This window comes from Crocodylus siamensis, chromosome 9 (assembly GCF_052110815.1).
Source record: "Crocodylus siamensis isolate JL-2025a chromosome 9, ASM5211081v1, whole genome shotgun sequence".
Lineage (NCBI taxonomy): Eukaryota > Metazoa > Chordata > Crocodylia > Crocodylidae > Crocodylus > Crocodylus siamensis.
The window spans coordinates 59,920,021-59,947,854 of NC_143403.1; the positions used below are offsets into that span (position 1 = coordinate 59,920,021).

The 27,834-nt window shown below is 45.6% G+C and overlaps 2 long non-coding RNA genes across 2 annotated transcripts; one reads left to right on the top strand and one right to left on the bottom strand.

Moving 5' to 3' along the window:
* The first annotated feature begins 3,367 nt into the window (after positions 1-3,367).
* LOC149857734 (uncharacterized) lies at positions 3,368-20,591 on the top strand. The gene is made up of 3 exons (XR_016444231.1): positions 3,368-3,514; positions 19,749-19,876; positions 20,458-20,591. It is a non-coding gene; the product is annotated as an uncharacterized LOC149857734 (long non-coding RNA).
* Positions 7,411-10,062, bottom strand: LOC149857735 (uncharacterized). The gene is made up of 3 exons (XR_016444203.1): positions 9,962-10,062; positions 9,537-9,613; positions 7,411-9,355 (listed from the first exon to the last, which is right to left on the bottom strand). It is a non-coding gene; the product is annotated as an uncharacterized LOC149857735 (long non-coding RNA).
* Positions 20,592-27,834: the final 7,243 nt, after the last annotated feature.

The following is a 27,834-nucleotide window of genomic DNA, read 5'->3' on the forward strand; positions in this document are numbered from 1 at the left end:
AATGCGATTACTGCAAAAAATAAAGCAATGTCTTTTTTTCTCCTGCATGTTTATTTTTATTATCCAAAATGATCTATTAATATAGCCTTTGTCAGCATACTTTTTGGTTATGTGTCTAGTGTAATTCTATGTTTAATGCAGTGATATGTAACCTGAATGCTACAGCATCCTGGGGCATTTTGAAATCTTTCTAAGGATGCTGTGGGGTGCCATACAATGTTAGCACTGTTAGGTGTGCAAACTTGATTCACAAGATGAAATCTAGATGTTTCAAATAGGAATCTATAGTGTTAAAAAATAAGTTTACTGAGAGGTACTTCGAGTCTAAAAAGGTTCAGAAGTACTGGTTTAATATTATGCTGTGTCCTGGGGAAAGAGAGGGAAGAAATAAGAAGGAGTACTCACCGGCAACAGGATACACAGCACAGCAGGGGCAGAAAGAAGAGCCTGTGTGGCTCATCAGCCACCTCTTTATCCAGTTAAGGCCGGCTGGTGACATCAGCCCCAAACGCCAGCTGGCGGAGATAAAAATGGCAGCTGATGCCGCGGAGGGAGGAGGAGGAGAGAGTAGCAAGAAAGGGGAGCTGCAGCCGCCTCTGGGAGGGAAGAGGATCTTCCCCGTGGGCGAGAAGGGAGCCACATCAGAAGGAAAAGACCCCAGGAGAGCCCTGAGGGGGTTACAGTCAGGGTGGGTGTCGCCACCAGTCCCGGTTAGGTCAACTGGAGAACGGGAGTGAATCCCAGAGGCGACAGGCCGTGAGAAGAAAGTCCTCAGGCTAGAGCAAGGGGAAGGACAGTAAGGGGACAAGAGCATAGCCACGTCAGCTAGTGGCTCATCACTTTAGTGTTTTGTTGACACGTTTCTGTTTGGTTGCCCTGTGTGAAGGGGGAGAGTAGAAGGTACTGGGAGTATCCCCGAGGAACAGGGCCGAGGGAGAGCCTTGGAAGTTTTTTTGTGTTTCCCCTAAGAAGGGGTGGAGGCAGGGAAGACAGAGGGGGCAAACCTGACCACAGGTAACGAGCGCACAGCCGTCAAGCCGTGAGACATGACTCCACAAGAGGGGACAAGGCTGACAGAGGGACAACTCGCACAAGGCGGCATGAGGCCAGGGTGTACAGGTGGCGGAGCCCTGTGAATGACTGCTGGGCAAACCACGGGCCACCAAGCAAACCCGATGACCAATCCTGTCTACTGAAGAACAACAAGTCGTGGCAGGCGAGAACGGGGGCGGCGACTCAAGGAAGAGAGACACCTGCTTGGTCAACGACACGAGCCCGTAGGATGCCCTACGTTTACCACCAGGGTGAAGGTCACATGAGAACGGATATTCGAAGCCCGGCAGCTACATGCAGTAAATTCATTAATTAGTAAGCTGGGGTTTTGGTGGGGTTTTTGGTGTTTTTTACATCACCTCTGAGGCAGCTATCTCTACTTCAGGCATATGAACACTAAGACACAGGTTGGTTTATTTGTGTTGGAGCCAGGATTAGAATGCAGAATTCTTGGCTCTTTGTAATATGCTTTAGCCATCATGTATTATTGCTCAATATTAAAGCTAGAGGTGCACCAATACATCAGTCTGATACCAAATCGGCACTGATATAAAGAAAATTTACTTTAATCAGCCACATCAGGCCGATTTCTGATAATTTGGCTGATAAATACCCATGCATGTGCGCAGCCACAGCACAGCACGTAAGCGGCAAGGAGCACAGCCCGGCAGCTTGAAGAGCTGTGTGCAGCTGGTAGGTCTCTTGTAGAGGAAAGAGTGGCAGGTGGGCAGATCAAGGCTCCTGCAGCTCTGTCCCGTGCCCCACCCCGCATGGGCAGTGCCTGCCCCAGCCCAACTCCTCCCTCACCACAGGGGCCTTGATCTGCCCCTTCTTTTCCCCCTCCCCTTTCAACAACAGACTTACCAGCTGGACCTGCTGGGCTGAGTACTGGAAATCAGATCAGTATTGGCTGATATGCCTCCTTAAAAATCTGCTATCGGTATTGGTCCCCAAAATCTCTTATCAGTCCATCCCTAATTATAACAAATGTTGAAAGTGAAAAAAAAATGTAGGATGTTTTAGAGTAGAATACCAAAAGCTCTGGTAAAGGTGAGACTTTAGGAGTAAAAGTCCAAACTTCTTTAGTACTTGAAATGTATCAGCTGTAACTGTGGTTTCATGGTTTCATAGTTTCTAGGGTCAGAAGGGACCTGAGCAGATCATCGAGTCCAACCCCCTGCCATGGCAGGAAAGAGTACTGGGGTCAAACGACCCCAGCAAGGTGTACATCTAGCCTCCCAGATTAGTATAACAGATTGTATAGCTGTTGTTAGAACCTCACTGTATATGCACAATACATGACATCATTACAAAAAACAGTGGGCCCATACATAGATTTCCTTCACGTTTTGTGCTTCAAACTGCTAGCTTAAAAAAAATTACCCATTGTGCATAATTGGCCACGTATTCCTCGGAGGCTTTAGCTTCTGCTAGTTGTGCTTATGGCACATGCTATAGACTCTCTGCATTTCCCCAGGCTCTATGTTTGCAACCTTCCTGTCACTTCCTCTTTCAGGGACTCTGCAACCCCACCCAATTGTCCTTGCCCCTCCACCTGAGGTTTTGTCCCCATTCTCCCCCACATATGAAGGGTCTTGTCCCACGTTCCTTTTCCCTCTACCTGGGTTTCCTCTTTGCCTCCATTATCCCATTTTTTGTCAGGGTTCTCTATGCCCAGCATTGGTGGGTATATGTAAGTATGCATCCATTCCTCCTCACCCCCCCTGCCCTCTCTCTGCCTTTATTTTAGAATGGCAACATTAACTAGTTTTTGGATGTGCAGAGATGCCTGAAACTGGCTGTCCCCCTCAAATGATTAACTTCCAGCTCTGCACCTCTCCCCACCCTTCCCCCTTATCCTTCCTCTTCTGTCCCCGTTCTGATTTCCACAAAACCAGTAGGATTCTCTCTGACAATGTCTGTCTGGAGCATTTCCTGAAATGTTCAGATCCCATGTGATGTCCAGGAGACAAATGGAGAAATGTTTTGAAGTTTAAAGGCTTTCCAGCTTGGCTAAAAATAACATGCTTAAAGGAATGCTCAACTGTGCTTGAAATGCCCTTCAAATAACGTACTGGATTTATTCCAACACTAGATCGACTCCCCCCCAATTTAACAGGAGGTGGGGGAAAAAGCCCCTTGTGTTGCGGTGGAGTATAAGCTACTGCTACCTCCCTACCACCTCTGCTCCTGCTGCTTCCCCCAGTGCAGCCTCTGCCCCCCCTGACCCTTGCTCCTGTGCTGCAGGCTGCTCCACACTCTAGCCTGGAGCACAGAGCAAACCCCCAGGCCAGTCTGGTAGCATCAGCAATGGCAGCGCCAGCCCTAGTTCTGGGGCTTGGCTAGAGCTACTGCCGCCACCACCACCACCACTGCTGCTGGGCCTGGCTGGGGCCAGAGCAAGCACGTACTCCACACCCCAGCCTGGGGCAGAGCCAGAGCCTGCAGCACTGGAGCAAAGGTAAAGGGGGAGGCGGGGCAGGCTGGGGGGCAGAGGTGGGGGGGGGGGGAAGACAGGAGGCAAATTGTGTGTGGGAGCAAGAGGCATGGATCAAGTGGCTTGACCTCTTGCTTCCCTCTACTCCCCGTCTCCTGTCCCTTGCCACTGCTTTGCCTGCTGCAGGGAAAGACGACCCTCCAACAATTAGATACTCTACATGAAAAATTATAACATTCATAAGCTCTGTGTATAAAATCTTACTGAGGAGTCCTCTTAAGTTCAGAGTTGTCTTGGATTCGAGTAGACAGGTGTGTATCCTAATAAGCATGTAGTATCTCAGCCTAGTGTTTTTCATTTTAACGTTGTACAGTTACAGTGGATGAAAATACTGTGCCAAGGTTATACCCACATGCAGTCAACTACATGGATAGCACAAAAGTTTGCGAGGTTCCTTTCAGTTGTATTTATTTTTCTATCCTGAGTGCAGGCTGAGAGAGAGTCATGAGAGTGGAAATATAACACATTATTCATCAGGTAAATGCTCAAATGGTCTCACAGATTTATTTTTTTTCCTGAAAAAAATTAGGTCTACATTTAAATGCAATAATGAGACATTCAGCTTAAAGAACTTTTTCCTTTTTTTCCACCCCAGGAAGCTTTAGAAATCCTTGACAAATAAGTTTCCAGAGCCTTATCAACTGAAGTGAACATTGAGGTAGCATGGCCCTCTAATAGGTTTTCAAATGGGATTGAGGGTCACACTACTGACTGCGCTCTAACAGGTTAACATATTAATCTAGCTGGTTGCTCTGCCCCACCACTGCTGCACAAGAAAAGCACAGTCTGTATAGTCCTGTAATGTATGTACTTAAAGCATAAGCTGTTTTCAATAGCAGTAAATTGGTGCTGTGATGTGTGTAAGAATTAATGTGGAATATCCTGCTGTGTAGTTCAGCCAGTTAAGAACCGCATTGTGCTTAACCCCTTACCAGTGACTGTTGGATTTGCTAGTGAATTTGGGCTTGATGCCAAGAACTCTTAACTTTTCCTCATGAAGGGGTTTAATATGCTTCAGACTTATTTGTCCAAACATCAAATTTGGCTGCAAGAGCCTTTTTAAAATAAAATGGTTAAGGCACTAACAAATCGGCTTACCCCTTTAGATGTATGCTGACATTCCATTTAGCTGGGGCTGAGTCCAAATAGAAACATTCCCTAAGGATTATATTTGAGCTGCAGTAACTTATTTTTCCCCCCCGATGCACTCATTCACAGTTAGAGCCCTGTGGCAAATCAGCTCTTTTAATTACCTCTGCTGCTTCACATCCATTTTAGAGAACAATATTGCATAAACATGGCATAGCAAAAATTCCTTCAACCTAGGTAAATAAGCTTTCTTTTCTTAAAATGATGACCACTATGATAGAGGTTACTAAATAACAAAAAACTGTCTAGACAAGCTGACTGAAATAGCACGGCTGTGTAGTGACTTGCCACCTTTAGTCTTTCCAAAACAAACCGGTTCCTCCACCCAATATTTGCTGGGTAGAAGAAGTGGGACATAACTGCGAGAAAGCTGAAAAGACCTCATTTGATGGGAATTAAAATGAATCCTTCACCCAGAAGGGGCACAGTAATTGAAAAGACCTACCAACTATCTAACCTTTGGACTGTATCATGCAAGAGCCTGAGAAAACAAGTAGTCTTATTTTTCTTACTACCCTCGTCTCTCTTAAGACTGTTTGATAAAGTACTAAACTTTCTCATGGGTATGAATGTTCCAGGTCCATGTCTACTGCCTCTGCTCATCCAGACATTTATTTTTCTGAAAGTCAAAGCAAAAATACTGTTGGTATGAGGAACTTCAAAACATTGATACGTGAGGGTAAAGAATCCGAGTTGAAAAAAATATATTCCAATTTTTTGAGGGTCTGTGTTTAGTCGGTGTTGTTCCACTGTGATAGTGTTAATGAAACTAGTAATGCTTTTGTTCAGTAGATGACATAGTATGACTAAAATGTTAGAAATATCTGCAATGATTTAAACCCCCTCCCACTAAGCTCTAAATTAGGAAGATTGGGGTTACAGCAAACATCCTGGAAGATTGCTGGTAACTTCGTCATTCCTGCAAGTGAGGTTAAAACCCTGGTTCATTATTTTAGATCTGTGTGACAGGCCTTTACAGATAATCAACCATTCTTATCAGTTCCTGTAAACCGTTATCATATTTAATGGAGATAAAAGATCTTTTTATATCATTTTTATTTTACCTGTTTTATCCTGTCATGTTCAGCAGGGCTATGAAAGGTACTGCTTCCTTAGACCCTTAACACCACACATTAGTTTCATAGATATTAGGGGCTGGAAGGGACCTTACTCGCTGCTGTTCAACATCATTCACTTTGGAGAGTTGAGTTTCCTACACCACAAATGGCTTTTACAGGTTCTACTATTGCTCATGCAGAAGTCTTCAGAAGCCCAGCAAACATGGTTATAACATCTGAGTTAGATGTAAATCCCATGTAGTCATGTAATTAAGAAGTTGGACACACAACAGGGAGCAGCACAGCAAAAGAATGTGATGCGAGGTGGTTTGTCTTCTCAAATTTGTCTACCTAAAATTTGGCTAGAGAGACATCTTTGTTCCTTTCTCTGTGGGGTGTGGGGCTGCCTACAAAAGTTAGGGATTACATTATGAGAAAATGTGGATTTAAACTAGTGACCTAAGAATTGGGCTTCTGGATTCTGTATGAGACTTAGTGTTACATACAGAAGTCCTTAGGGCAATAGGAGACACTCGGTCTGGAACCCTTTGCTGGTTTTTTCCCCTCTGTACTGCATTTACACCTCACCCTATGGCAACATTGGTACGGTACAGGCACTTACTGCACCGTGTGCACGGCACATGGGTAAATTTTGCTGCTACAGCAATGTAGCTAGCAATCACGTGTAGACATACATGATTGCTGTACCACCATAGTGCACCACACAATGACGTGTAGATGTGCCCAACAGGCCTCAAATAGTAAGGATGCTCTAGAAAGAAAATTAAATTCGCACTTGGAGTGCACTGGTTTTAGGGAAGGTGGAGCCTATTCTATAATGGAGATTTAATCTTGGGTGAGTGTGGAGAAGAAGAGTGTGAAGAAGAAAGCTTGTTCACCTTGATATGAGAGTGTAAGATCAGAATACACTGTGAAACCATCTATACAAATAAGGTGCAAGGTCATTAATAGAAAAAAAAAACCCATCTGAGCAGGTTCGGGAGTGTAAAGACCTCCAAATTCTAGTCTGGTGCAGTAGTTTATCATCCCTTTATGCATGCTTTGTATGTTGGTAGCTGCTGTAAATTCAATTCCCTTGCAGCTGGAATGGCTGTTATTTTTGGAGAACGGTGGATTATTTCCCAGTAAAACTTGACTGTCATCTTTCCTGCGAAGGAGATTTCCTCTGGTAATCTGCAAAGACAGCAAAGAATCTTCCTGCCCTCCTCCTCCTGCACCCCATAACCAAAATTGTGTGATATACTGGGTCAACTATACTTGAGAAAAGTCAACTAAAAAGCCATTATGTGGCTCAAGGGAATATGGTGAAAAGGAGAAAAAAACCCAGTGAGGCATTTGTTTTGCTTCATGGAAAACTGGAAAAAAGAGTTCCCCCTGGCTATTGTTTATCATGGTTGGTTTCAAGGTGGTACAGAAAGTTCTACTTGGCCTATATTCAAGGTTTGAGGAAAAATGTTCGAGGTTGGAGTGTTAAAGATCAACGTCACCTTAAAATATTGTCGTTTTGGATATAAACAGTTTCTCAGCAGGAAACATTAGATTTGCAGAAGTGAAATTAAGATCAAGATTATTTTCCCTGAATGCCTTTTATTCAACCATGCGCAACTGTACAAAACTTTAGATGTCTACAGGGAGAATAAGGACCACAAGCTTCCTAGCACTAGTGCGTGGGTGAACATTAAAACTTTCTAAATATAAATGAGTCCTTAATGAAGCTAAAATCGAAGGGATTGGGAGCATGGAATTGGGTTGTTATAAAATATGAATGTGTTTGGCAATCTTGTTGCTAAATACATAAACAGGGATTTTTAAATTGCTCGCAGCATCCTGTAGCAAGCTTATCCAGATGCACATAGCATTTAAGTGTCCTCTGTTAGGCTGTTCTCAGACTGCCTTGCACAGCTGGAACTGGTTCTAGACCAGACTCATAGAAGCCTTTATTCCGTCAAAGTTTATCAGCATTATGATTGTCTCTTTTGACTCTGAAAGTAAATCAAACCATGAACAGTCCTCAAGTCTTTTTCTTAACTTTGATTTTTTCTGTGAAAGCAATCTTGGTAAGGACACATTCAAAAAACAAAAATATCTATATTGGGCTATAGCTTTTTGGGGGGTTTTGGCATTCTTTTTCAGCTAATGATTATCTTTGTAGGTTCACCAAGATCTCTTCAGTCATACCCAACAATATGTTTCATATTGCACTGAATTAACAGTTTATTAAATCTTGTCATGCAAGTTGTGCTGCTACAGAATGATGATTATTCATGGAGAAGGAAGCTTTCAACATATAGTATCCAAACTTCAAGGATCAAACAGGAAGGAGGAGGTGTGAAGGCATCTTAATATTTTTGTTCTGTGTACGTGCTGTGGTAAGCTTTGCAGGGTCAGTCAAGATTTTTATGGCTATGACCCTCACAAATGTTAGTAATGAGGTTATATTTGTACGTGTCAAATTTGAAAAACAAAAGCTTTGGGGTCCCAATCAAAAGAAAGGACTTCAGTATGTCCCCTTCCTTCCAAATCAAGCCTTGCCAATAAGTCCTTTTAGAATTAAATCCCTAACCCCCCCATCCTGTTATCATCAAATGAACAAAAATACTAGTTGAAGTCAGACAGGTGAAGAGCTGCAGAACGCTGCCCTGAGCATCGGTAAGTATTAGCTGAATGGTCTATTTTAAGGTATTCTTTAGTATTCCTATCCCTCAATTTATTTTCTGACTATTTTTTTATCAAAGCGATACCCCCAATCCACTGTCAGTGCGGTGTGCTTCTCGTCTGCACACAATGGAAAACGGCTGGGATTTTTCTCTCAGAGTTGGGTGTACAGAGTCATTTAAAGACTTCCCTTCTAGCTGGCACAGCTTGTCTATTTTCACAATCCACTTGTTGGTGTTGGTGTCTCTTTCCACTGTTTAGCTCTGTGGAATTTACTTTCCTTTAATCAGCCATTCATAGCATACCAAGAGGAAAATCGGAGACACCTGCCATTGAATTGGAAAGAATTCACAGGGACGTTCGAGCACTTGGTATGTTTTCATTTGCTGAAAAAAGTTACCAAAGGGCTGCAGAAGTAATTATGCCAGGAAATTTTTTCTCCTGCCAGTTCTGAAAACCTAAGCAAGTCTCTTGCATTTAAAAGAATGGGCAAACAAAATCAGACTTTATTTGAAGGTTATTGAGATCCCCATATTACTTAGATTTCATTCAAAAGGAACAAATAATTGGATTGCAAAATATGCTCGTCAGTTCCTTGTGCCTTCATCTGGCATGTCTTACTACCTGATGTTTTGCCTGAACATTTAAAATTATACCTGTTTCTTTGGGGATTTATTCTTATAGTTACAGGATTTGTATGGCACTGTAGAATAGGTAGGTGGAATGGATAAATGACATTATATTGCAAAGAGTATCACATTACAAGTTGGGAAACAAATCAGAATAAATGCAGAGGTGGTTAAAGTCCCCATTGTGACTGTAACAATCTTCTTCCAGATCCAATAGGTCCATATAAAAGAGGTAAATGCAACCAGGGTATTGTCAGGCAAACAGATGTGATCTCTGGTTAATGTTTTCTAACCTAATAGCAAGGCAAGAAGAAATTTATTAATTGTAAAACAATTAATGCTATTTTCTATACAGCTGGTGTTTTGGCACAAAACATTCCCTGCTTTGGCGATAAATTACAATAATTATCCTTCAAAAAGAAAATGTTATTCAGAGCATCAGTGACTTGTAAGATACAGATGTTTTGTACCTACCATCACAGCTGTTGTAAGAGACATAGCTCACTCCTGGAGGGTCCACTGGAGTAGGATTCGAATTGCTTGGCAGAGACCTGCCCAAGTAGGATAACAAATATAGGTATTTGAATGTGCACCAGCATGGTTCCTGCTTTAGCTGTATGTGCGCTTCACACAAACAAGACCAGGCATCTAATAGTCCTTATGGCTAACCTGCATTGCTTTGTGCTCCTGTGCCAGCAAATAAAGCACATAGGGGCCCCATCCCTCCTGTAGTTCACTGACCAGGACAGCTGCAAGTGGCAGAACCTGCTGCTCACTTCAGAGACATGAAGTCAGTTCTTTCAGCCCCTTTGGTGAAGAAGTCTGTCTTTACGCTTTGTTAAAATGACCTCTCTGCCCAGCAGGTCTTGTCTGTTAAGCAATCCTTTCTGCTATCTCACCTCCAAAATGGGGTGCAGACTTGGCAGGAAGTCTGTATGGCAGTGTCCACTCCCCCCCATCATGCACATCTTGCTGTTTTATGCAATATGCCTCTTTGAAGTGCTCCCACTAGAAAGTTATCTTTGTTTTTTTTAATCCAAGACTTAAAAAAATGTAATTGGCTCCTCATTGCTTCTAGGGGCAGGTCTTGCCACACTACATTGTCTTACACAAGATGTTTCCTGTTCTTTGATAAGATATCAGTTGGCATAGATATGATCTTGCCTCCCAAAAACTTAACTCTGTAAGATATTTATGTTGCAGAAAACATGATTAGAGCCATGCTTTGATCCTCAGATGTGCACAGAATATCGCTGGTAGAATCCATTGACCTTAAGACAGCCCTTTTGGAGCTGGGAAGAAGCTGTATCTTGGAAAGCTATATCTCCGAGCCCAAAGGGAGTCAGTCCCAATGCATACCAAGGCGGGTAAGAGTGCTAAAAAGCCCCCATGGCTCAGCAAGGGCATTCAGAAATGCCTGAGGGCTAAAAAGGAGGCATACATCCAATGGAAGCAAGAGGCTATTACTAAAGAGGATCACACCTCCATTGCTCGAGGCTGTAGGGCGGCTGTTAGGCAGGCCAAGGCAGAGATGGAACTGGGGCTGGTGACCAGGATTAAGGATAACAAAGAGTCCTTTTTCAAATACATAGGGAGCAAGAAGAAAGCATCGGGTAATATAGGGCCCCTGCAGGATGCGCTTGGCAATCTGGTGACTGCTGCAAATGAAAAAGCAGACCTCTTTTACAAATTCTTTGCCTCCATTTTTCTGAGCAGGGACTGGGACATCTCCCTCACCGGGAGTACGGAAGAACTCAGAAGGCACTGCCAGGCCCAAGGTTAGGGATGACGTAGTTAGGGAACTTCTGGAGGGGCTGGATGTATTCATATCAACAGGCCTGGATGCTCTTCATCCAAGGGCGCTGAGGGAATTGGTGGGGGCCATTGCAGGGCTCCTGGCATGGCTATATGAGTGCTCATGGAGCTCTGGTCTGGTGCTGGATGACTGGAAAAAGGCCAATGTAGTTGCCATTTACAAGAATGGGAGAAAGGAAGACCCAGGTAACTATAGGTCCATCAGTCTTACCTCGGTCCTGGAGAAGATCTTTGAGAAAATTATCAAGGAGCACATCTGCAAGGGACCAGCAGGGGAGATCATGCTCAGGGGGAACCAACATGGGTTCATGAAGGGAAGATCCTGTCAGACTAACCTTATTTCCTTTTACGATCAGGTTACAAAGTCCTTGGATGAAGGCGTGGGGGTGGATGTCGTCTTCCTGGACTTCAAGAAGGCCTTTGATGCTCTCTCTCACCCCATTCTCATAAAAAAAAACTTGGTGACTGCGGCACTGGTGACTACACAGTCAGATAGGTGGCTAATTGGCTGGATGGTCACACCCAGAGCATGGTGATGGACGGGTTGTTTTTGACCTGGAGGGATGTGGGCAGTGGGGTCCCCCAGGGCTTGGTCCTCGGGCCTGCACTGTTCAACATCTTTATCAATGACTTGGACAAGGGGGTGAAAAACACATTGTCCAAGTTCACTGATGACACCAAGATGTGGGGCCAGGTGGGCACGGCAGAAGGGAGGGGCAGATTCCAGCTAGATCTGGAAAGGTTACAGAGACGGGCAGATGAGAATAGGATGGAATTCAATGCGGACAAGTGCAGGGTGCTACATCTAGGAAGAAGGAACCAGCAGCACACCTATAGGCTGGGGAACTCCCTTCTCATCAGCACATAGGTGGAAAGGGATCTTGGAGTCATTGTCAACTTGAGGTTGGACATGAGCTGCCAATGCAAGGAAGCAGTCAGAAAGCCTAACCGCATCTTGTCATGCATCCACAGATGCATCACAAGCAGGTCCAGGGAGTTGATCCTCCCCCTCTATGCAGCATTGATCAGGCTGCAGCTGGAGTACTGCGTCCAGTTTTGGGTGCTGCACTTCAAGAGAGATGTGGCTAGCATTGAGAGGGTCCAGAGGAGGGCCACTTGCATGATCAGGGGGCAGCAGGGCAGGCCCTACAAGGAGAGACTAGAGGGCCTGAACCTATTCGGCTTCCACAAGAGAAGGCTGAGAGGGGATCTGGTGGCTGTCTGCAAATACACCAGGTGGGATCAGCAGGGAATAGGAGATGCCCTGTTTCCCTGGGCACCACATGGGGTAACTAGGAATAATGGCCACAAGTTGATAGAGAGCAGGTTCAGGCTAGACATCAGGAGGCATTACTTTACGGTTAGGATGGCTAGGACCTAGAACCCACTTCCAAGCGAGGTGGTGCTTGTTCCTACCTTGGGGGTCTTTAAAAGAAGCCTGGATAGACATCTGACTGGGGTCATATGACCCCAGCATCCATTCCTGCCCAAGGCAGGGGGTCAGACTTGATGATCTGTTTAGGTCCCTTCCGACCCTAGCTAGCTACTATGAGCTACTACTGTGGAAACCCCTTCTCCCCATGAGCCCAAATTTGGAACAGAGAGTGTCTCCTGCCCTTCTCTTCAAGTCATCAGAATGGATTTTAGAGCACAAAAAATCTCTCTAAGCACAAAGGTTCTCAGGAATGATAGCAGAGCTGGTGCTCTGCCATGAATCTAAAACCAAGTACTACCTATGAGAACATTAGTGGTTTTATTGGTGCATAGCACATGTTCTGCTCTGTTGCTTTGACAAAATTCTCTCCTAAGTGAATTTGAAGATCAGAGTTGGTACATTTGAATCATCCAGTTTAATTGCCATAATTATGTGTTTGGATTCTACACTAAATCCATCTGCAGAATTAATCATATCCAGAATTCAGGAGCTTAGCTTTTGTCTAGGGCTAGACCAGCCTGGCATCTAGTACTCAGTGTAAGATCCCACATATGATTTTTTAAGGCCCCTAAAAACCTAAATCCATAATTAATTTTAGATTTTCTAGTGGTGTGTTCTTCATCAAAATATTCTTGGCAGAGACGGTTCCATTTTTTCCATTACATGAATTCCAGTCCCATTGGTCTCTTCTGCATTATGCACATTATGAATGGAGGCCATTACTCTTCAGCATTATTACCACTTTGTGTATCACCTACACATCCAAGCATTTCACTGATTTTTATAAAATTACATTATTTCTTTTTCACAAGTGAGAAAATTTAGGCACAGCTGCTGTGACTTATCCCAAGGCCTCCATACAGACACCTTTTCCATACAGATCCATGCCTTAAGGTTCAGGCAGTTTTGTGGATTCTGAGTATTGAAACTTTTTTCTTTTTTGGAAATGAGAGGAATAGACATTGTCCCTCTGTCCCCTAGAATAGTTTAGGGACAGCAACTCCCACAAGGAAAATCATGTATTTTCCCACCACTCTTTTCCTCCCTCACCTTTTGTAAGGTTTCCTGGCTAAATAATATTTATCTCTAACTAGTCAACAAGCTGACTCACACACTTCCTATTAGGAACTCCAAATTGCTCTTTGTGTTAGCAAGGGTCTTTGCAGTGATATTTTGTATTTGAGCAACTGTATAATTGGGAGATGTTAGACAAGCTTCCAGATGCAAAGCACCCTTTCTCAGGTCTCGTTAGACTGAAGATTAATGATCTATCTGCTCTGCTATTTGACTATTTTTTGTACCAGCTACCAGCTTTTGCTCACACCAGATACGTAACTGAAAATGCAGCGAGATCCATGTGTAGACGTACAGTAATATGTCTTGCAAATGCAGTCTCTGCCCCCATTCATCTGTTGTTCCTTACTGGAAGATTGATTATACTGTATACTTCAGTGCAAGAAGAGTAGTGTCTTTTTCATTGGGATTCTTTTCTTATGAACCACCATTTAAGTGGCTTAGTTTGTATTAGCATTAAGATTACAGTAGTTAGGACAATAATGTAATAAACAGAGGGCAGAAAAAAAGTTTTTCTATCCTAGAGCTACTACATCCTGACTCTCAGTCCCACTGACTTCCATTGTAAACATCCCTTTACCAAACTCACAGAGCATAGCGTGCCCTGTATCAGAAAAGCTCTCCAGCTGTTACATGCACAGCTGGAAGGAGAACCTGAAAAGGACTAAAAATGACAGGGTGAAATGCAAAAATAGAAAATGAAAGAACTTCCCCAAAGAAGAAAGCGATTAACAATAGCGGGTGAATGGTAAATCCGGTTTGGCTTTCTGAGCTCAGAAAGGTGCCTTGGAATCTGTCTGAGGGCACCCACTGGGTGGTCACCAGAGCTCTTTTCAGTGTGTGAAATGAAATGGAAAACAATAGTTATGCAGCAATTTGCCTTTTTTTTCTCTTTGATGAGGTGTTCCCTGAATTTGCCAGCAGGACGCCTGCCTGCTCCAACCATGTAAACAGTTAGGCATTTCCTGGAATTACAGTGCCACATGGCATTATTAGGAATTTAAAGTGAAAGGTTCTGTATGAGTAACAGCCGAAAGGGTGGAGAGACAATTTTGTTTCATGTAATGGTCTGTGCAGGAAAAGGGAGATTAAAAGTTAGTGCAGCTGTAGAGGGGCTTGTATATGGACCCTGGTGATCTGATTTACAAAAGATTTGATTCTGTGAGAATTTTGCCTTTAGCTGCTCACATTATCAGCAAAGAGAGTGTTTGATTCTAAAAATCACAGGATGGAAGAAGCAAAATCATACACTGTTATACTCTCAACTTAATGCCATGAGAAGAAAGATCCCCTCTAACACCACGCTGAGACTCAGGTCTCAGTAGTCACCACTGAATAGTTAAAAGGCAAAGCCAATTTGTTTTTCTCTTTATGAATTTTCCTTTTCTCCTGATAGCCAAATAGTTTGTAACTTGCTAAGCCAGGTGACTCTTGAAAAGTCCTTCTTAGTCACTCATGTTTTAAATTCTAACTTTTTCCCTGTTGGTGGCAGATCTTGCATACATATACTCCAATGAGCATCTCATTACTCACCTTTTCCATCCCCTCCCCAGTAAACACTGTTCTTTTTCTTTTTATTCTCAGACTGCCTTGCACAAAGCCCTTCAAAGATGGCAGTACATGGCTGCAACTGTATTGATAGTAGAGAACCAGCGAATATCATAGCTAAGGATTGCTCCTGTGGCTGCTTCTCCTTCCTTATTACAGAATGTAGGAAAAATGTGATGATTCACTCACTTTGTGTTTATGTGTGCTCCCCACCACACTTTTAATTAAGTTGTAACATGTTTTTGTTTCCCTCTGGCCTCATCTTGACTCTTCTACAGTGTGGATGTTAGAATAGCTTCTCTGATTCAAAATGACCCATTGCACATTGCTCGAAATTTGTGCATCAGCAGCCACAGAAACAGATAATATCAGATTAGGGTAAAAGTATTCACCTTTTGTAAATGTATGTTGCATTTTATGCTATTTTTATTAATCTCCATGTCTGAAGTCTATCCTTCAAAACTGGTTCTGACGCCTTGCACATTATTCAAGTCAGACCAATAGGCCTGTCATCGCCTGCTTCACTTTCTCCCCCTACTTAAATACAAGCACTATATTTGCTATTTTCCAGTCATACAGTACCACACACAGCTTAGTACATGGTCTGGGGTTTTTTTGTTAATCCTTGTAAATCCAGGGTTCTGGAAGGGCAGTTTCATAGATACATAGATTGTAAGGGGCTGGAAGGGACCTTGCACTTTGTTCTACTCAAAGTCAGCACATCGGGTTTTCTGAGTATGCTTCCACCCCAGAGATGGTCTTTCTTTCTTTGGAGGTTGGTGCATGGCATCCTAGCCACTGGCACCTTTGTGCACCTCCTGGACCCAGTGGCCTCGGTGGCCTGCCCCTTCTGCCCAAGGGTGCTGGAAGAGGACATTTTCCACGCCTTCCTCGACTGCCCCCGACTGCAGCCACTCTTTGCTGCCCTCGGGACACTACTTTGGGCACTGGGCTGGGACTTCTCAGAGGAAACCTACATCCGCTCCTTCCCGCACCGGGCGGCTGAGCGGGCCGCATTCAGCCTGGCCAACTTCCTGGTGGGCCAGGCCAAGATGGCCACCCTGAAGAGCCGGTGAAACTGGCTCACTGGGACCGGGATGCACGATGCCCTGCAGCTTTTCCGCCTGCTGGTGCGGGCCCGCCTCTCCCTTGAATTCGAGCATGTGGTCCTCTGGCGGACGGTGTCCACCTTTGAGGAACGCTGGGCCATTGGCAGGGCACTGTGCCGAGTTGAGGCAGGACACCGGCTCCTTGCCCTGTGACACCACCAGCTCCTCAAGGTGCAGAGTCGCACCCAGCAAACTGAGACCTTGGGCTTTGTCCAGGTGGGCCGACCCCTGATGTCCTGAGGCCCCCCTGGGTGTCCCCCTGGCAAGAACTGTATATATGTATATACGTAAATACTTCTTTTGTTCTTTGTGGGTTTTTTGTCTAAAGTGTGCGGGCAGGCCTTGCAGGCTCTGTCCTCGAGGCCCAGATCCTCAGACTGAACTGTACATAATTTCTACTGCCCACCATTTGTCACCCTTCCCAGAATAAACATCTCTTAAAAGTCAAAAAAATCTTTCTTTCTTTCTATATTCTGTCCTATCCAAAGCCTTACTTACAATAAATAGTACCCTTCTTCCTATAATCTTTCTTGCCTCCCCCATGCTCCTCCTCATTCTTATTGAAAATTGAGGTGAATGTCATTCTTGGGCCGCACCTACATTACATTTGATCTCTACTTCAGCCTCGCTGCATAGCATCCCCACTTGATTCTTCCCTGGTTTTCTTTCTTTTAGAGCTGAAGAACTTTTTGCTGTTTGTTTTAGCGTCCTTTTCAAGTTTTAATCTGTTTGGACCTTTCAGCTCACCTTTCCCCATCCCTACACTTTTGGCTCTCTAAAATGTCTGTCTTTGCTGATTGGTATCTTATTCCATTCCTTGTAAGGCAATAGTTCTTTCCTCAGGCCAATGAAAATGGTTAGGGGGCTGGGGCACATGACTTAGGAGGAGAGGCTGAGGGAACTAGGCTTCTAAAAAGACAGCTGAGGGAGGATTTAATTGCAGCCTTTAACTACCTGAAGGGGGGCTCCAAAGAAGATGGGGCTAGACTGTTCTCAGTGGTAGCAGATGACAGAACAAAGGTCTCATGTTGCAGCAAGGGAAGTTTAGGTTAGATATTAGGAAAAACTCTCTCACTAGGACCGTGGTGAAGCACTGGAACAGGTTACCTAAAGCAGTGGTGGATTCTTCCTTCTTGGAGGTTTTTAAGACCTGGCTAGACCCTGGTTGGGATGATCTAGTTGAGGATGGTCCTGCTTTGAGCAGGGGTTGAGACTAGATGACCTCCTGAAGTCCCTTCCAACCCTAATTTTCTATGATTTTACAGGTTCTCTGCATACTCATAAAATCTGGGTTGGAGTGATCTGGAGTACTTCTCTACCAGTTTTCCCCTTTGTAGTTTCTAAAATAATAGTGTTGCAAATATTATGTTGATGCACAGGCAAGGTTCTACCCATGCATCCACATACCTCTTTCAGTATAGGAGGGACAGGAGTTGGTACTGGGGAGTCTCCTCTATGCACAAATATAAGTCACTCATTATACTTTGTGTTTCTTCTCGGACCTTTCACATAAGGTATCAAAATGCTTTACAGTAATTAAAAGTTCCAAATAACCTGGTAGAATAGGCTGGAGGTGGGAGCATTTGTTACAATCATCTAGCAGCCTTTGGGGTAAAATGTTAAAAAAGATGTAAAAGCACTTAAGTTGTGATGTACAACAGTTTAAGGGAGGAAGTAAAAAAGAATATTACTTCTGGAAAATGCAGGTTAGGCAGAATATAATTGTTGTGACAGAATGTAGCTAGGATGCCATGAATAATAACTTTAGCTTAGGAGGAATGCCATTATCATGATAAGGAACCCAGAAGTCTGGAACAGCTGTGGTTTCCATGGCCCCAAGTAGAAAGGATCTCTGCTTTCTATCTTACGCAGAAGAGTGCGTCTCTAGTAGGCGTATAGGGAAGTGTAACAATGATTGTTGCAATTCAGTGGTTTAAGCAGCATTTGCTGATGGTGGTAGTTTCCAACTAAGTCACTGACTCACCCTTTTCAACTGTGAACTGATGTTCAATTAATCTTTCTGAGAAGGTCAAAGATCATCTTCTATGCCAAAAAGTCTTTCTGTTGATCCCAAAAGCTACTATTGCTCATGTATCTCTTCATTCTCTCAACTTTCAAGATATGCCAATCCCATAGCATATATTTCTGAAAACTGAGAGAGCATATTTTTTGAATGTGAGGAATACTGCCCTCCTTTACTGGATAAGCGGATAAAATCCGGAGGAAGCCATGCTGTTGGAAATTATCTTGGGGTTCAGAAACAGCTGGGGATCCAGAGCAGAGACTATATTTAACAAGTTTTGGTGTTACCTCTAAAAATATCAGCATTGTAACAAAAAAAGTAATAAACAAAGCCAGCAACCTGAACAATAAAGAGTATTATGTTGCCTTGAATCCTGGCAGTAGCTTGCAAAGAAATAATAGCAGGAAATTATGGAGCAAAAAAATTGTGAAATCATTCAGCAACCTTTGAGTATTAATTTTAGTCTTCTGTACTGAGATAATGCTTGAGTTTATTTGTATTCTAAAATGAAAGATTGATCTTTATAATTGGAAACAGTTACAGCTTTGCAGCTCAGGGTAAAGACTTTCTTGGTTATTGTAACAAATATCTTAATGCTATCGAAACCCCACAATAAAGACAGCATATTATGAGTGAAATACCTATTCTAAAATATATGTAGAAACGAGTATCGTGCAAGGCTGGAATACCTAGTTATAGCTGATAGAACTTTAAAGTTTTTCCAGTATGTTTTTTTTGTTCCTTCAAATAGGACCGGTTTTCCCTGTAACCCTGAATTAAAACAGAATTGTATCATTTTGACATTTCATTTATGCTCCAGACAAAAAAGAATGCTATATTTTCCTTTGCTGGTTGGATTACTTTTCTAGGCAAACCTGCACTCAGTGAAATCCGTTTCTTTTTCTGATGCATGCGCACCAGTGGGAGAACTATGCAGAGCGTATTTAGTACTATGCAGAGCGTATTTAGTAAGTAGGGATGGAATAGGGAGCCAGGAGCAGCGGGGAGAGGAGGAATCCAGGCACACGTGTGTCCCGCACGCACGTGTGCCCCCTTACCAGACCCGAGGCAGAGGTGGACGCAGCAGCAGCGGAACCAGCAGCGGGGGCAGCAGCATCTGATCCCCCTAAGATAAGTGGGCAGAAGGACCGGACGCAGCTGAGCCGGATCCAGAGGGGAAGCACCCCAGATCCCTCTTAGCTGAGCCGGTAGGGAGCCGTGTGAACAGAGTGCGCAGACAGGCGTGCTCTGTAAGAGCATGCCGGTGTTTGCGTTGGCGTTCGCACCGGTGGGTGAGCAGGAAGGGCCAGGAGGGAGATTCCTGCTAAGGCAGGACGAAGGCACTGCACTAAGCTAAAAACAAGCAGCAACTCCTATGATGGTATTGACGCAGAGTGCTGCCAGGACCCCTGCCCAGGGGGAGCAGCCTACCCGGGGCTTGTCTGAGGCCTCCACCCAGACAGAGCCCACGGGGGAGCTGGCGTCCCCCCACTCCCTGGCCTGCGGGGGGTTGCACAGCTAGGCCTGGGGGGGCAGAGTTTGGGGACCCCCACACCTGTCCTGCAGGCGCCCGTGTTAGGGCCCTGGAGGCGCAGGTGAGGGAGCTCCAGGAGGAGGTCAGCAGGCTGAGGGGAATCAGGGAGGTGGAGGAAGAAATTGATGGCTATTTCCTTTCCCTGCAGGGCCACACACCCAAGGAAGAAGCCCCTTGGGAAGTGCCCTCCACTGCAGAGTGGCAGACGGTCACCTCCAGGACCAGGGCTGCTCGTAACACAGCAGCACCAGCTCCTCCAGTCCGGCTGGAGAACAGGTACGAGGCCCTGGCAACACTGGAGGAGGAGGAGGGAGAGGAGGCAACTCCACACACTCCACGCTCCTACAGGCCAAAGGAGATAAGGAGTCCCGGAGGAGAAAGTGTCGAGTGATTGTCATAGGCGACTCCACCCTGAGAGGTACAGAGGGCCCCATCTGTCACCAGGACCCCTCGACACAAGAGGTCTACTGCCTACCTGGAGCAAAGATTCAGGACGTGGAGAGGATGATCCAGGCCATGATCCAGCCCACCAATTACTACCCCATGGTCCTAATCCTTGTAGGTACTAATGATGTGGCCAGGAGAAGCCCTGATCACCTGATGGCGGACTACCACACTCTGGGGGGTGTGCTGAAGGAGATAGGTGCACAGGTGGTTTTCTCTTCTGTCCTACCAGTGAGCAGATGTGGAAGACAGCATGTAACATGCATTGCAGAGACCAAATGGCAGCTTCGAGAATGGTGTTTTGAGGCAGGCTTTGGCTTCCTTGACAGCAACCCGCACATCATAACAAGAGACATGCTTGGGTGCGATGGGCTCCACCTTTCCCCTAAAGATAAGTGTGTGTTCTCTTCTAGGTTGGCGGATCTCCTCTGGCGGGCTTTAAACTAGGCTCGTTGGGGGAAGGGGAAGACGAGGGAGGAGGAAGCCTTGGACTGCTAAACCAAGCAGCACCCACAAGTACAGCCCAACCTAGACTGACGAGCGGACATATACACAGGTAAGCAACAGGGGCCAGGGCAATGCTGCGATTAGGGGGCCAGTGCACACATCCACAGGAGGCCTCAAATGCCTCTACAGAAGCGCTCGTAGTATGGGAAGCAAGCAGGAGGAACTTCCCCTCCTGCTAGCTGACACCAACCCAGACATAGTGGGGCTCACTGAAATGTGGTGGGACCCAACGGATGACTGGGTGGTGAATATCAAGGGCTATAGGCTGTACAGGAGGGATAGGACAGGGAGGAAAGGTGGGGGTGTGGTGCTCTACGTCAGGGAGGAATACACATCCTCACCAGGTAGGACAGGGTCAGAGAAGGGGCACACGGAAGTGCTCTGGGTTAGGATACAAGGCAGTTGAGGGGAAAGAGACTTAATGGTGGGGGTCTACTACAGACATCCCAACCAAGGGGAATAGCTAGACCAGGAATTCTTAAATCAACTCACGGAGGTAGTTAGGTAAAAGGACGTGGTCATCATGGGTGACCTGAACTTTCCAGACATCTGCTGGGAAGAGCAGTCAGCCAGGTCTGACCGCTCATGTAGGTTCCTAGCCCAAATGCAGGACCTCCATCTAACCCAGGAGGTGCACAGCCCCACCGGGGAGACGCTGGTCATGACCTGGTGAGGGGGCTGCAGGTGCTCAACCACCTGGGCGACAGCGATCATCGCCTGCTGGGATTCATCATCCAGCACAAAGTGGCAAAGGCCTGCAGCAAGGCAGCAGCCCTAGATTTCAGGAGGGCGGACTTCAATGAGCTAAGGGGAATAGCTGGGGAACCACTGAGGTCCTGCAGGGGAGGGGAGCCAGGCGTCCAAGAAGAGTGGTTGCTCCTTAAGGAGATGATCCTCCAAGTCCAAAGGGAGGTAATCCCAACATGGATCAAAGGCAGCAGGAGGGCACACAAGCCCCCATGGCTCACCAAAAGCATCTGGGAACGTCTCCTAGCTAAAAGGGAGGTGCACACCCAATGGAAGGGAGGGGCCATCACCAGGGAGGACTACACTGCGGTTGCTCGGGGATTCAGGGGGGCAGTCAGGGAGGCCGAGGCAGAGATGGGACTGGGACTAGCTTCCCGGATCAAGGACAACAAGAAGTCCTTTTTTAAATACATAGAGGGCAAAAAGAAGGTATCAGGTAATGTGGGCCCCTGCAGGACATGCTAGGAAATCTGGTCATCACACCAGACAACAAAGCTAACCTATTTAACGACTTCTTTGCCTCCATTTTCCTGAGCAGGGACCAGATCAACTACCGCCTCTCTGGGCCCCCCTCATGCCCCAGGGGAGGCACACCCAGGCCAAGGGTCAGTGAGGATCTAGTCAGGGAACGTCTGGAGGGACTGGATGTATTTAAATCAGCTGGTACGGATGATCTCCACCCCTGAGTGCTGAGGGAATTGGCTGAGGTGATTGCGGGACCCCTGGCACGGCTGTACGAGCACTCGTGGTGCTCTGGTGTGGTGCCAGAGGACTGGAAGAGGGCCAATGTGGCTCCCATCTTCAAAAAAGGGGAGGAAGGAGGACCCGGGGAACGATAGGCCAGTTAGTCTTACCTCAATCCTGGGCAAGCTTTTTGAGAGAATTATCCTGGCACATGTCCACGAGGGGCCAGTGGGGGAGATTATGCTTAGGGGCAACCAACACGGGTTCATTAGAGGCAGGTCCTGTCAGACCAACCTGGTGGCCTTCTACAACCAGGTCACCAAATCCTCAGACGCAGGGGTAGCAGTGGACATCGTCTTCCTGGACTTTCGGAAGGCCTTAGACACTGTCTCTCACCCCGTTCTCATTAAGAAACTGGGGGACTGTGGTGTCGACACCCACACAGTCAAATAGGTCACCAACTGGCTGGAGGGCCGCACCCAGAGAGTGGTGGATGGGTCTTATTCGACCTGGAGGGATGTGGGCAGTGGGGTCCCCTGGGGCTCGGTCCTCAGGCCCGCGCTGTTCAACATCTTCATCAGTGACTTGGACGAGGGGGTAAAAACCACCCTGTTCAAACTTGCCGATGACACTAAGATGTGGGGGGATGTGGGCAGGCTAGCAGGGAGGAATAGGCTGCAATCGGACCTAGACAGGTTACAGGGGTGGGCGGACAAGAATAGGATGGGATTCAACACTGACAAATGCAAGTTGCTGCACCTGGGGAGGAAGAACCAGCACCATACCTACAGCCTGGGGAACTCCCTTCTCATCAGTGCAGAGGTAGAAAAGGATTTTGGAGTCATCATTGATGCCAAGATGAACATGGGCCGGCAGTGGGGGGAGGCAGTCAGGAAGGCCAGCCATACCTTGTCATGCATCCACAGATGCATCTCGAGCAGGTCCAAGGAGGTGATCCTCCCCCTCTATGTGACGCTGGTCAGGCCGCAGCTGCATCCAGTTCTGGGCGCTGCGCTTCAGGAGGGACGTGGACAACATGGAGAGGGTCCAGAGGAGGCCACTTGCATGATCAGGGGGCAGCAGGGCAGGCCCTACAAGGAGAGGCTACGGGACCTGAACCTGTTCAGCCTCCACAAGAGAAGGCTGAGGGGGGATCTAGTGGCCTGTTACAAACTAGTCAGGCGGGACCAGCAGGCATTGGGGAGTCCCTGTTCCCCCAAGCACTACCAGGAGTGACCAGGAATAACGGTCACAAGCTGGCAGAGGGTAGGTTTAGGTTAGATATCAGGAGGCGCTACTTCACGGTCAGGGCGGCTAGGATCTGGAACCAACTTCCAAGAGAAGTGGCACTGGGTCCTACCCTGGGGTCTTTAAGACAAGGCTTGACAATCACTTTGCTGGGGTCATTTGACCCCAGTAATCTTTCCTGCCATGGCAGGGGGTTGGACTTGATCTGCTCAGGTCCCTTCTGACCCTACTAACTATGAAACTATGGAGGTACCCACATATGGTGGGGTTAACTGACATGGGAGTTGGAATGTGTTAAAGAAAAATGTCACTGGGAGCTCACAACACCCAACCAGTCTGGATAGTGTTAACTGCTTCAGTCTAAGGAAAATACACTCTTACTGAAGTTTAAGAAATCATTTGATATTGCAGCCCAAGTTTGCTGCCAAACTAGTCAAGACCATATTGGAATATATTTTGTTGGGTCTCCCTAACTTTCAGTGCTTGTAACATTCCTCATTTCTGTGTGAAATTCATATCTGCCTGTGCTGTTGCCTATTTTCCTGTGTGCAGATGTGGAGATGCATTACAAAATCAAGGAGGTTTCATTGAATATGTTGCTTAAAACAGGGACTGAGGTAGTGTGAGGATGTCCATGGATGTCCCTGAGTATCTCACAGGATTGGGCGTGAAGTCAGCAACACACTTCAGTGTGATAAAAGCTGGCACAGAATTCAAAGCTTACTGATGTGAACAAGGCCACTTTTTAGAGGGTTATCCATTGTTTATATTTAAAAGTCAAACATTTAAACATTTACTTTAAGAAATAAACAACCTGGTTTCTGGTGCATTTTAAAATAAACAACTTTTTGCTGTAACAAAAAGGTTGAAAGGTAGCAATGCCATATTTAGTTGAATATAAGATGACCCTGATTATAAAATGACCTCCCAATAATTAGATTAAATATACGGAAAATGAATAAATTTGATATAATTTTCCAGGTATAGAATTTTATTGGAAGTTTCTCTTGAATATGTCCCCTTTGCACTGCTACAGCACAGAAAATAAATCTGAGGCCATGTCCACATGAGCACAGATGTCTGTTTCTCTGGGGACAAGAAGCAGCTGCTACTTGTCCCCAGCGAACACCTGTGCCATGTGCGCTGTGGTGCATGGCAGATTACCCCAGGTGGGATAGGGAAGGTTGGGGCCATCAACTGTGCTGACCCCAGCAGCCTTACCTGAGGTCCTGGGGCCCAGGGAAGCTGCAGCCGCAGTGCTCCTGCAGCTGGGAGTCTGCTGGCAGCAGAGTGTGGCTCTGGATGGCCAGGCTCTGGTTTTCAGTGGCATGAATTGCTGGCACATGGTGGGGGAGACTGTGCTCAGTGGGCACTAACATGTTGTGTATTTATTCAAAAATGAGTTTTCTTTCCCTTTAATCAACATGTTATCCTAATCTATCCTTGTGTGTAGTTAAGGGTGGAAAACTCATCTAATGCACTTCAGGCAGGAGCCCCTGAGGAAGTCTATTATAGCCTTCCAATGGAGGGATCTTGACTGCATGCTTTATTTTTATGGAGATGGGGGATTTTTCCTTAGCTCACTCCTTTGGACTTCTGACTAAGAGCAATCAAGACTCAGGGGCATCTGAACTCCAGGGCCTCTGGGCTTGGGGCCTTCACACTGGATACCTGCCATGGATTTGTGAGTATCTAAAGTCCCAGGCTGAAGAGTTTGGAAGGGAAGATGCTTGCCAGTGGTAGCACCACACAGACTTGAACAACTGAGCTTTGCTCAGTTGATAGAATTTGGAACTGATTTGGCTAATTAGTCCTGAGACATGATATTAAAAACAAAAAATCCCTCTAATCAAAATTGGGGGAAAAAGCTTCTTGTCTTAGTCACATACAAGGGAACCACACCAGCATATTTGCTTCATATGGGCCGTGTCCTTTATAGTCACCCTTAGTGTTGGCTGCATTTAACCCACTTCATAGTTGATTTCCATTCCTGAGCACATGCTGCTTTCAGTAGCAGTTCAAAGATAGACAATGCATTTAATGTGGCTTCCTTGTTTTTTATTTGAGTAAATACTGTTTCCAAGATTGGCTGGGTTTATAAACCATATTCAGGGCTGGATTAATGTATAGGCAAACTAAGCACATGCCTAGGGCCCTGAGCTGCTCCTTCCTTCTGTGGCTGCAGCACAAATGGCCCCATTTCCCTCCCTTCCCTTCCCTTTCCTTCCCTTCCCTTCCCCTCCCCTCTGCCAGCCTCGCCTCCTAGCGGTGACTCTGAGCCCTGCTCCCCACGAGTGGCAGCATCAGGGTGGAGGGGGGGGGTCTTGTCTGGCCTGGGACCCATGAGTTTGTTTGCCTAGGGTCCACCAAGGGGTTAATCTGGCTTTGACCATATCTAAATCCCAGCCCTGTCTTCCCCTTCTGTGTCTAAGAGTTTGTTTAGATGAAAAAGACTAACTTCTTTATCAGATTAAATTAAATTAGCCATTCGCTAGAAACCTTGTAAATTACTCCTGTTGAAGCTTTTTCCTAGCTTCTTTGAAGAAAGTCAGAGCATAATCATTCTGCTTCTTTACCATCTTCTTGTAATTTGGGACCTAGTTCATTTTGGACTGGGATCTCCTTTCCACAGATATCTTGTATCTTCCAGTCTCTTGCCTGTCGTGGAAGCAGTTAATGCAGGGCTCTAGAATTGGTACGTGTGAAACCAGAACTGTCTGGTTCTGTTCTTCATTAGATTTCAGTGCTCTCAGCACAAGTCTAAAAACACACACTCTGGAACCACAAGGTGAAATGTTAGCAGGTTCAGTTCATTAGTCATCCTTCTGAGGAAGGTAAACTGAACTTTAGACAATTTTCTGCATAAGTCTTTCAGTTAAGACTTTAAAAATCCAGGTACTTGCTGTTATGCAGAGGAGAGGCTTGCCCTGGTGTGCTTTGCCCCATTGTAATTCCCAATCCCTGACATGTGCAAACCACTGGGTGCCGTTCAGAGTCTCCACTCAAGAACTGACTACATGTCAGTAGTCAAGTTCTGCCTTGTGCAGACCTGGATGAAGAGGGAGATCTGTTAGGAATTAGAAAGGAGAGAATCATCCCTTACCCCAAGCTGTTGGTAGGGTGGAGAATGGCTCTACAGCAGGGGCAGGCAATTATTTTGGGCAGAGGGCAGCTTACTGAGTTTTGGCAAGCCATTGAGGACCTCTTGGTAGGGACGGATGGGTCATGGGGTGTGAGGGTGCTTGTCACATGTATTAAAGTAGCAATTTGGAAAGTGCGTTCCCTCCTAGCACTAAAGGGCTCGTGCTTTTCAACGATAGAGTGTCTGCAATTAGCTATGCACGAGTTGTATTTCTATAGAGGAAGAGGAAAGCAGAGAACGCAAGGAGGGGATACAACGCCCTGGGAAGGGCTGGACTTCAGAGGTTTGTTTCAGCCCCGTGTAGGCATAGGATAGTTTAAGGGACAGCATATTTGCCAGAAAGGGTGGGGGGGGCCTTCAGCAGGTCGATTGCGACGTTGAATATGTGAATATTATGTAATAAGGTGGGATTCTGGTTCAACAATGTGTTTAATAGTGCCTGTTTTTGTTTTTTTCCCCTGTGATAAAATGGAGAAGGGGCTCCAAGAGTGGGTGAGGGTACTTGCAATTATATAAGAAACAAGTTAAATGATTTCTAAATGGGTTTTCAGGAAGTCACAAGTGATTTTATTTGTTCTGTGAATGTTAGGAAAATTTGTAAAAGTGAGTTTCTATTAACTTTGTGAAACCTCAGGTGCGTTTTGTTTACTTGTAGTTTTTCTTAATGTGTTTCATAGTGACAGCTTTTACTAATAAAATGTTTTTAATAAAAAAAAAAAAAAAAAAAAAAAAAAAAAAAAAAAAAAAAAGGACCTCTTGGTAGGCAGCCAGGGCAGATAAATATTAATTTTCGAAATTTGTTAGAGGCCCTGTGGGCTGGATAGAATGGCGTGGCAGTCCGTATTTTGCCCACCCCTGCTCTACAGCTACTGTGACAGTCCATTGGTGCTGAGTAGCCAAAAACAGACTGCCATATTCTAAATGCATTTTCCACAGGAGATTTGCTGGCCTTTTCTAAATTAGGGAGTATAATTCTGAAACCACTAAGTCAACTCCACTAGTGTCTGCAGCTTTAGGAGCCCTGTTGCAGAGAAGCTGCCAGCTGTGATTTAAAACTTCCTGTCCATTTGAACTGCCCTGACAAGGATCAGCATATGTGTTGTAGTTTATTTCCTGCCTGTTTTTTCAGTCAGTCTGGGTCCCTTGGTATTATTCTGTTCTGGCTAGTGTTTGCATCTCCTTGTTTCAGTTTTGTCTCTAAATGTTACGAACATGTGGCTTGTTGTTGATGGCTTTATTATCCCTGGGATGATTTGTGACTTTTTTTCCTTTTCCTGTTCAATTGTTTGAATGGATTGAGGTTAAAATTACTGATAATTAGTCAGTTGGATAAACACTTAGCAGTGATGGTTTACACAGGGATGATCCTGCCTTTAGCAGGGGGCTGTACGAGGTGACCTCCTGCAGTCCCTCCCAGCAATTTTCCCTGCTTTTTTCCTATACATGGCTAGGGTTATTGCAT